This window comes from Balaenoptera musculus, chromosome 9, assembly GCF_009873245.2.
Source record: "Balaenoptera musculus isolate JJ_BM4_2016_0621 chromosome 9, mBalMus1.pri.v3, whole genome shotgun sequence".
Taxonomy (NCBI): Eukaryota; Metazoa; Chordata; class Mammalia; order Artiodactyla; family Balaenopteridae; genus Balaenoptera; species Balaenoptera musculus.
The window spans coordinates 83,345,098-83,355,107 of NC_045793.1; positions in this window are offsets into that span (position 1 = coordinate 83,345,098).

The window sequence follows — 10,010 nt, forward strand, 5'->3', positions numbered from 1 at the left end:
ATCCTGCCATGGCCATAGAGCTGGTAGTGCACCTACTTCCAGAAATAAGGTAGCCTTCTATTGAAGAATGTGTTCAGGTTAAATGCTTCAACCTTTTTTAAGTGGAAATCAGCCTAAGTTGAATATACTCAGCTCATCAGGGGATCTTGTATTTGGAACATATCTTTTTAGTGCCCTATAAAATGTATTTTATTAAGCTGAGCTTGATACTATGTTATTAGCCTACATCCTAAGAAGTTTTGATAACCCACCAAAAAAAACCATGTTGTATTTAGTAGAGGCAAACATTGTTGAGACATGTATTACCCACCGAGGTCATATGCCTTCTTATTTCCATTTGGTCTAAGTTTTCACATGTAGAACTCTATCCTCATCCTTCAATTCTCATGCTAGACTTAACTTTCTTTATTGATGGCCTTGCAGCTAGATCAAAGAAAATTTTTTTTCAGTCACTTGGAAGAGCGGCTTGGTGCTTCTTGGGTACCAAATCATATATATATATATATATATATATATTTTTTTTTTTTTTTTTAAAGAACTCTATTCATATTTAGGGCAGCCTTTTAGGCTTATTTGTGTATTCAACTGACTATATCACCAACCTCAGGCCACTCCCCTATCCACAAAACCAACCAATCACCTCTCCTCTCTATGTATACTCTCTCATGAGTTTCCCTAATCAATTATCTAGCAAGTTTCATATATCATGGTTTTTATTCCACAACTGTGACAAAAGCTAATAAACTTTGTTTTATAAAAGCGCATTCGGGGCTTCCCTGGTGGTGCAGTGGTTGAGAATCTGCCTGCTAATGCAGGGGACGCGGGTTCGGGCCCTGGTCTGGGAGGATCCCACATGTCGCAGAGCGACTGGGCCCGTGAGCCACAACTGCTGAGCCTGCGCGTCTGGAGCCTGTGCTCCGCAACAGGGGAGGCCGCGATGGTGAGAGGCCCGTGCGCCGCAATGAAGAGTGGCCCCCGCTTGCCGCAACTAGGGGAAGCCCTCACGCAGAAACGAAGACCCAACACAGCCAAAATAAAATAAAATAAAATAAATAATAATTAAAGGTGCTAATAATTAAAAAAAAAAAAAGCACATTCGTATGAGTAGGTTTCATTCAGAGTACAGTTAGTTAATAAACAAGTGTAAATGTCATATCTGATCCTTCTATTTTGATAGGGAAGCAGAGGCGACATATCTAAATTTAAAAAGAGGACGCTGGAATGAACATTGGTGTGCATGTATCCTTCCAAATTATGATTTTCTCCGGATATATTGCAGCACTATTTACAATAGCCAGGACATGGAAGCAACCTAAATGTCCATCAACAGAGGAATGGATAAACAAGATGTGGTACATATATACGGTGGAATATTACTCAGCCATAAAAAAGAATGAAATAATGCCATTGGCAGTGACATGGATGGACCTAGAAATTGTCATACTGAGTGAAGTCAGACAGAGAAAGACAAATATATGATATTGATTATATGTGGAATCTAAAAAAAATGGTACAAATGAACCTATTTACAAAACAGAAACTGAGTCACACATGTGGAAAACAAACTTGTGGTTACCAAGGGAAGAAGGGGGAGAGGGATAAATTGGGAGATTGGGATTGACATATACACACTACTATATATAAATAGATAATCAACAAGGGTCTACTGTATAACACAGGGAACTCAACACTGTGTAATAACCTCCATGGGAAAAGAATCTAAAAAAGAGTGGATATATGTGTATGTATAACTGACTCACTTTAATGTACAGCAGAAACTAACAAAACATTGTAAATCAACTACACTCCAATAAAAAATTAATTAAAAAAATAAAAATAAAAAATAAAAAGAGGACACTAGGGATACAGATATCCACAGGACTCACTACATGGAATGCAATCAATTCAATTTAGTACAGCTGGTTTAGGCCTAATGGAAGCTTTATCTGAGAGGATTTTTCTTTTCTAGAACTAGAAACATGAATAGCTTTGCTCTCAAATTTTCCTTATTCTTTTAGGGGGTGGTCTAATCAGCACTGCGTGAAAGACATTGGTGTTATTTGTTTCACTCATTTCAACCCAGCATCTAATTTATCTAACTATCAGCTACCTCCTCAAGCATAGTTTAAGACTTTCTCACAAAATAGCAAAAAAAAAATTGGAACATAAGAAGGAAATCTGACTAGAAATAGAAAGAACCTCCAGGATGCAGGTGATCCAGAAGAGAAGAGGTGACTCTATTTAGGAAAAGTATTGGTTAGTCGTGACCCTGGTTATACTCTCCTGCTGCTGCTTCTCATATGCATAAAACAAGATGCTGCTTCCTTATGTGGGCAAGAATAGCCTTTAAATTGCTTATCCCCTCAATTTATCCATTCCATTAAATATGAGACTCCCAGGATCAGCAACAGTAGAGGAAGAGAGTTGCTTGATATTCCAATGTGAACCACAATAGACCAATATAGAAACAACACAAAAATATCTCTTACTGAGTTATTAATGAAGGTCTAATTAGGCTTGCAGAAGACTTCCAGTAAGGTAGAGTATAAGTATAATGATATTCCATTTATGCAGATTATCTACTCCTTTGATCATAAATTCTAGGCCACAATTGGTAGAGGGGAGGGCACAGTGATTTACAGTGATTTAAGCCTTCTAATGTAGCAAATCACAGGATCAATAATGGTAATAAGAAAATGGCTTATCCATCACACAATGAAAAAAGATAAAAGAACCTTCATCAATTTATGTTTGAATGATGGAATAATGATTATATGCTCTGATTTGAGAGCAGGCAGAACTCTATTGTTAGGAAACTCGGAGTTTCCTAATAGTGACTATAGTCAAAATTAGCCTATAAAGAATTTTTCACAAAACTTTATAAGGTTTACAACTAAAATCAGACTTCATCCATTATTATGTGTGCTATTTTTATTACATGGTTACTTATTTTTATTTGTCAGTTTAAAAATCCATTTTAGAAGACTCTAATCATGTATAAAACATTGAAAGTAATCATATTTCAAATATTCATATTTTAGCCTTTCCAAATATAGTTATTTAACAGTAAAATAAGTCAAAGAAAAACATAGTGTGCTTCCACTTACATGTGAAATCTAAAAAACAAAACAAACTACTAAACATAACAAAACAGAAACAGACAAAGAACAAACTAGCTGTTGCCAGAGGATAGGGGGTGGGGAAATGGGGGAAATAGGCGAAGAGGATTAAGAAGTACAAACTACCAGTTATAAAATAAACAAGTCACAGAGATGTAATGTACAGCACAGGGAATATAGTCACCAATGTTGTATTAATTTTGTATTGTGCATATTGAATCATATGTTGTACAACTGAAACTAATATAATACTGTAAGTCAACCATCTTCAATAAAACATAAATTAATGAATAAATTAAATAAATAAATAAAAGGTACCAGGATAGTTAGACAATAGATGGATTTATTTTGAGATATTTGTTGAGCTCCCAGAAGTTCCTTCACCAATAGTTTTAATAGCGTTAGTGTGCTATTAAAATATAAAACAATATTCCTGGTATCATGCTCACTGCATAGACCTTCTCCTCAAACTCTTGCCAGAACTTTTTGAAAATTCTGTTTCAGGATTACAGCTATATTTCCTTTTGTTGAATTGTGCATGGCTTAGCCTTCTCTTTTCAGTTTTCAAGAACTGACCATGTTTTCTTATGTTTCCTATTGGATTGACCTCATGCTACTTGTAAACAGATTTTAGAAAGATCTATGTATAGCTGATTCACTTTGTTATATAGCAGAAACTAACACAACAATGTAAAGCAATTCTACTCCAATAAAGATGTTAAAAGAAAAAAAGAATGATCTATGCACACAGAACATAGCTATATAACTGGTTGTGCTCTCTAATGACCAATGTCAGAGCAATACATAATGAAAGCCTTAAAAATGTGCAGCTCTCATGGAAAATATTATTTTAGGAATTAAAATGTTGGGAGTAAGTAATTTTATATCTTAAACATCCTATTCTACTGAAATATTATTTACACTATAAAGAACTCATTTTTTTACATGAAGTGTGCCACCTGAAATTCATTCATGTGTTAAAGTGTTCATTCAACCAACCAACATTTATTGCGTTTGTTACTGAGCAAGTTGCTAAGGGCTTCAAAATTGAATAAGAGTGACATCAGCAAAAATGGCAGAGAAAGGACCTCCAAAATACATCCTTCCATGAAAGTAATTTTAAAAAGGGCAAAACCTGTCAGAATCAACAGACCTCTGGAAAGTTATCAAAAGCTTACATTAACCAGGTAATACCCATTCAAGAAAACAGCTGATTCCAAGTAAGAATAGTAAAATTGTGGCATTTTAACTTACCCTAGTCCCATCTTCCACTCCTCCGCCTAGCAGTAGGCAAAAAATAACAGTCCATATTCCTGGTACTAAAAGAACCAGGACCCCATTCACCAATGGACCTCATTCACAAAGAATTTTAATTAATTATTTATTCAGATCTGGCTGGTAGCTCCCTGGAAGAACAGCTCAAAAGACTTATCTTTTTTTTTTTCACGCCTAATTCAGAACTATTCCAGTGCTAAAGTTGCTTCCAGAGGGCAGGGGAAGGCCATTTTAAAAAAATATTTATAGGCTAAATATTTTAATATGGTTTAATTTCTTAGACGCTGCTGCCAGAGGAAATAGATAACAGTTGATAAGTAATAGAATAACCAAAATGCTTAGGAGAAAAGGCTGGGGAATGATATGTCTTTAAGGGCTTTGAAAAGCTCCAACATATTCCTGGGAACCTGGAAGTTCACATGCATGTTAAGAGCTGTTTGCATGCTCAGGAAAGACCCGATGAGGTTCTAAGGTCTCATCTTCTGCTGACCTTGAAGCAGCCAACAAATTAGATAACCTAGATGAAATGGACAAACTCCTATAAACACAAAAACTACTAAAACTGACTCAAAAAGATATAGAAAATATAAATAGACCTATATAACAAGTAAATAAATTGAGTTAGTAATCTAAAAAAATTCCACTAGAAAAAGTCCAGGACCAGATAGCTTCACTGGGAATTCTACCAAACACTTAAGAAGAATTAACACCAATCCTTTTTCAAACTTTTTCAAAACAATAAAATGGAAAACATCCTGACTCATTCTATGAGGCCAATATTACCCTGACACCAAAGTCAAAGACATCACAAGAAAACTATAAACCAATATTCCTTATGAATGTAGATGCAAAATCTTCAATAAAATACTGGGAAACTGAATCCAGAAGCATAGCTAAAGGATTATACACTGTGACCAAGTAAAATTTATCCTAGGAATGCAAGGATGGTTCATTGTATAAAAATTAATCAGCATAACACATAATATTAGTAGAACAAAGGCAAAAAATCCACATGATTATTTCAATAGATACAGAAAAAGCTTTTGATAAAAATCAAATACCCTTTCACAATAAAATCACTCAACAATTTATGAATAAAAGGGCACTTGCTCAATATAATAAGTGGATTTATTAAAAACCCACACCTAACATTACACTCAACAGTGAAATACTAAAATCTTTTCCCCAAGAATCAGGAACAAAACAAGGATGTCCACTTTCACCACTTTTATTAAAACATTGTACTGAATTTTCTACCTAGGGAGATTAGACAAGAAATAGAAATAGAAGGCATCCAGATAGGAAGAAAAGAAGTAAAAGTATCTATATTCACAGATCACATGATCTCATATATAGAACACTCTAAAAAATCTAAACACACAACCACACACAAAACAGAGTTAATAACGAGCTTGGCAAAATTACAGGATACACAATTAAAAGAAAAAAGTTTCATTTCTACATAACAATGAACAATCCCAAAAGTGAAATTTTAAAAATGATTCTATTTACAATAGCATTGATAAGAATGAAATAGGAATAAATTCAACCAAAAAAATGCAAGATATGTACACTGAAAACTATAAAACACTGTTAAAAGATAGTAAGCAAGATCTACATAAATGGAAAGACATCTCATGTTCTTGGATTAGAAGAGTTAATAATGTTAAAATGGCAATACTCCCCATATTGATCTATACTTTCAACAAAATAAATATCAAAATTTCTACTTTTTGTTGTTGTTGTTGTTGCAGAAATGTAGAAGCTAATCATGAAATCCATATGGAACTTCAAAGGATACAGAAAAGTCAAAAAATAATCTTGAAAAAGAAGAATAAAATTGGACTCACACTTCCTAATTTCAAAACTTACTGAAAATCTATAGTAATCAAAATAGTGTGGCACTTGCATAAGGATAGATATATAGACAAATGGAATAGAACTGAAAGTCCAGAAATAAGCCCATACATCTGTGGTCAGTTGATTTTTGACAAAGGTGCCAAGACCATTCAATAGGGAAAGAATAGTGTTTTCAACAAATGGTTCTGGATATTATTATAAGCAATTTCCCTTTTAAGACTATTTTTATTACATTTTTACCTAGCTCTTTTGTATTTATCCTGCCTGACCATTTTTCACTTCTTCACTAAATCCCTTAATCCATCCTGGTTCTTATTTAACAATATAGGTTTTAATATCTCATTTGTGGAGGTGGAAGGTTTTTGGGGATTCCTCATGGCTAAATTACAATTTCTCCACACACTGAGGCATGCTTCTTCATGCTCAGTATTTTCCAAACTACAACTTGCCAGGTTGATTACTACACTCATCTCTCTTCATCTTTATTCTGAGACTTTAACTTGGGGCATGTCATCGTTTTGAAAAACTATCAGTTATGTCCAAGTGTTATTTACTTCTGTGTTAAATATTTATCATTCATCTTTCTCTTTACACATGTCTGTCAGGCAGCACTTACTTCCAGTCATTTGCATTGCAGATTATTCACATTCCTTTCTATTGTCCCAATGGTCAACTAAATATTGGATTTTTCCATTCCATTCCCGGCACCCATGCTGTATGATGCCTTTTTCCGTAAAAAGTAGAGAGGAGAAAATCAATGATAATTTTATATCATCATATTACATTTTCCTTTGTAAATTGGTATGTTCTCACTGACAATGAGTAGAAAAATGTATTTAGAACAGGATATTGACCATTTCCAAATGGCAGAGTGTGGATATTTTTATACAATTTTCACAGGAGGACAAGTATATATATTCATTTGGTGAACAATTTGGAACTATCTCTCAAATTTAACATGATATTCATTTGATCTAGTAATTCCATTTCTAGAATTTGTTTTACAAAAGTACATACAAACATTTATGTTGAAAGTTTTCATACTGATTTTTATGATGTAAAAAATTAAAATGACCTAAGTATCCATCAAAAGCAACGATTAAATTAATTGTGGTATACCCACATTTTAAAATAAACACTATGAATCCAATTAAGGAGCGTTATATATAATGAAGTGGAAATTTCAAAAATATTTTTTTTAATTAAATGGTTATAAAATAATGTGTATAATAAAGCCCTATTTATGAAAACCACTTAATTTTATGAAATGAAAGGTATTTAGATAACAGGATTTATATTAAATTGTTGACAATAACCCCTTTGGAGAAGACAGTGTAATTGTGATCAAGGAGTGGTGAATAAGACTTTAGTATATCTTTAGACTTTTAAATTATTTGAAAAGTTTTAAAATATTCATAAATTAATTAGGCTTGCTGAAATTAGGTTAATAATAAAATATGTTGAAAGAATAAATATGCTTATGTGACATTAAATTCTGCTAGAGAAATACATATAGGCAAATAAGTGTAGGCATTCAGTGTTTTCAGCTAAAAATTCAGTTGGTACTCATTACCCTATCTAACTAAATTCAGAATAAATGGCTGATTCAGGTACTTTTCAAAACCAAGTCAATTCCTGTGACATCATGTAGTCATGTTGACAGACTGACTATAACTTTTCAAATAAGTGTTTTGTTACAGTGCCAAGAAAATTTTTTTTCACATTCCCAATTAATGATCCATATAATTCAGATCCAGCAGAGATTGGATTTCTAAATGTACAATGAGTCCAACTGTCTCCATTTTCACAGATTACAAAAATGAAATTTCTAAAGCCAGGGTAGAAAATAAGATCCAGTGGAGGAGCATCAGAGAAAGAATCAGATTCCCAGACATCTCCCTGTATGTACAAAGCTTTTATCTCTGTCAGCACTAGCTATCAGAAACATCGTCTGACACTCCGTTCTCACCTGAACTTTTGGTGAGACAGGTAGGAAGGGATAGAAAGTATAGGAAAATAGAAAGAAGTGTAAACTCAGAAGAGCAAACAATCACGAACCAGAATTAAAGAAGGACACAAGGAATCTATCCTAGTTGTAGGCATGTGTGACGTGCAAGGGAGAAATAAAAGTTCAGAAAGTGTGTTAATTTCAAGCAAAGCAAGGGTACAACAAAAGAAATTTTCCCAAAAAGACAGAAGGGAGGTCTGTAATCCAGTTTCCCAAACTTAAGTTTTTGGCAGAAACCAGCTGCAAAAGCAGACCTCAGACTGGCTTTGATAGAGAGCAGTATCCTCCTGAGATTCAAAGGCCCAGGTGGAGACTGGGGTGGGGACAGACAACGATACCCCACTATGGCCAATTTCAACCTACCGATAATTTAATTACCATTTGGTAAATTTTCTGAAAGTTTACCAATCAGCCCTTACAAGCCAGTATGTACTAGATCCAGCACACCATTTGGGGTAGGTGTTAGAAAAATCCTACATACCCAAGTCAGCCAGGCATAAAGTACCACTGAAACTGGTATTCAATGAGAAATACACAAGAGGCTGCTGCCTGTTAACACAGCTGTGTAGACAAAAAGCAATTTCATATCCTACTAGAAAGGACTGTGGTATGCAAATATTTTCTCTGTTAATTTCTTTAACATTCCTTTGAAGAATGCAGAGAAGCTTGTATATACACTGAGGGCTAAGTGCAAGTAGCTGTGATAGGGCTCTGATTGCAGCAAGGAGTGGCAATCAACCTCTGACATGGGTCAGTAAAGCATGTAGGAAAATCTCTAGATGCTACCAAAATAATATGAATATTTGTATCTTTGGATGTAGCATATAAGATTGGTAGCAAATCTAAAATTTAAACTAGTCCTTCATGCTCTCAGTATAGTACATATATTACCTTCTTTATTTAAATATATAATATAAATATTTAAAATATATAACACCCTTAATTCAGCACTTGATTTATGCTGCAGCTAATCAATCTAACTGCTCGAGCACCTGATCAAGCCAATGAATATGTTTATTTTGTTGCACTGAATAGGGTTTTTACTGAAGATCCAGTAACCAGCTCCTGGGTTTCTCCCACTCTAACACCCAACCTGAGTAATTTACTCAATATGAGTAACATTTCTTTTAATTTAACTAAAAACTAGGATTATACTTCTTCCCTTGGTTCAAGGCCATTTCTCAATTTTGTAATCCTGCTGAAATACTACTTTCTTTTCCCTTTCTTCCTCCTGGTTTTCCTGATATTTTATGTCTCTAGATTTCCTACTCTAGTGTTCCAGCCAATATTCATTTGAGACATCCTAACTTAAGGGTTTCAAATGGTGATTGCTTGTATTTCCTTTGTCAATATTATCTCCGAATTTTGTATTAAAAAACTATGATAGACAAGGAATAGATATGGGGATGAAAGGGAATCAGGTGTATATAGTTAAAACAACAGCAACATCATGATGTACTTTCCTAAGTTTAAAAGAAAAGAGTAGAGTAACATGCAGTTCAGTAAAATAGTTAACTTTATCTTTATAATAGGCTATATGCCACAAAGAAGGAAATACTAATGCAAATTACTAAATAAAAACATCCTCAGATAAAAATGTGTTAATTAATTTGAAGTTTTGCCTAACTCGTGATATGTGTGGGAAACAATCCAATTTGAAAGTTGTGGATAGAAATGAATTATACAAACTTTAAATAAAACTTCAAATATCTATATTTCAAGAGTGTCATTTAGTTATGGTAACTTTA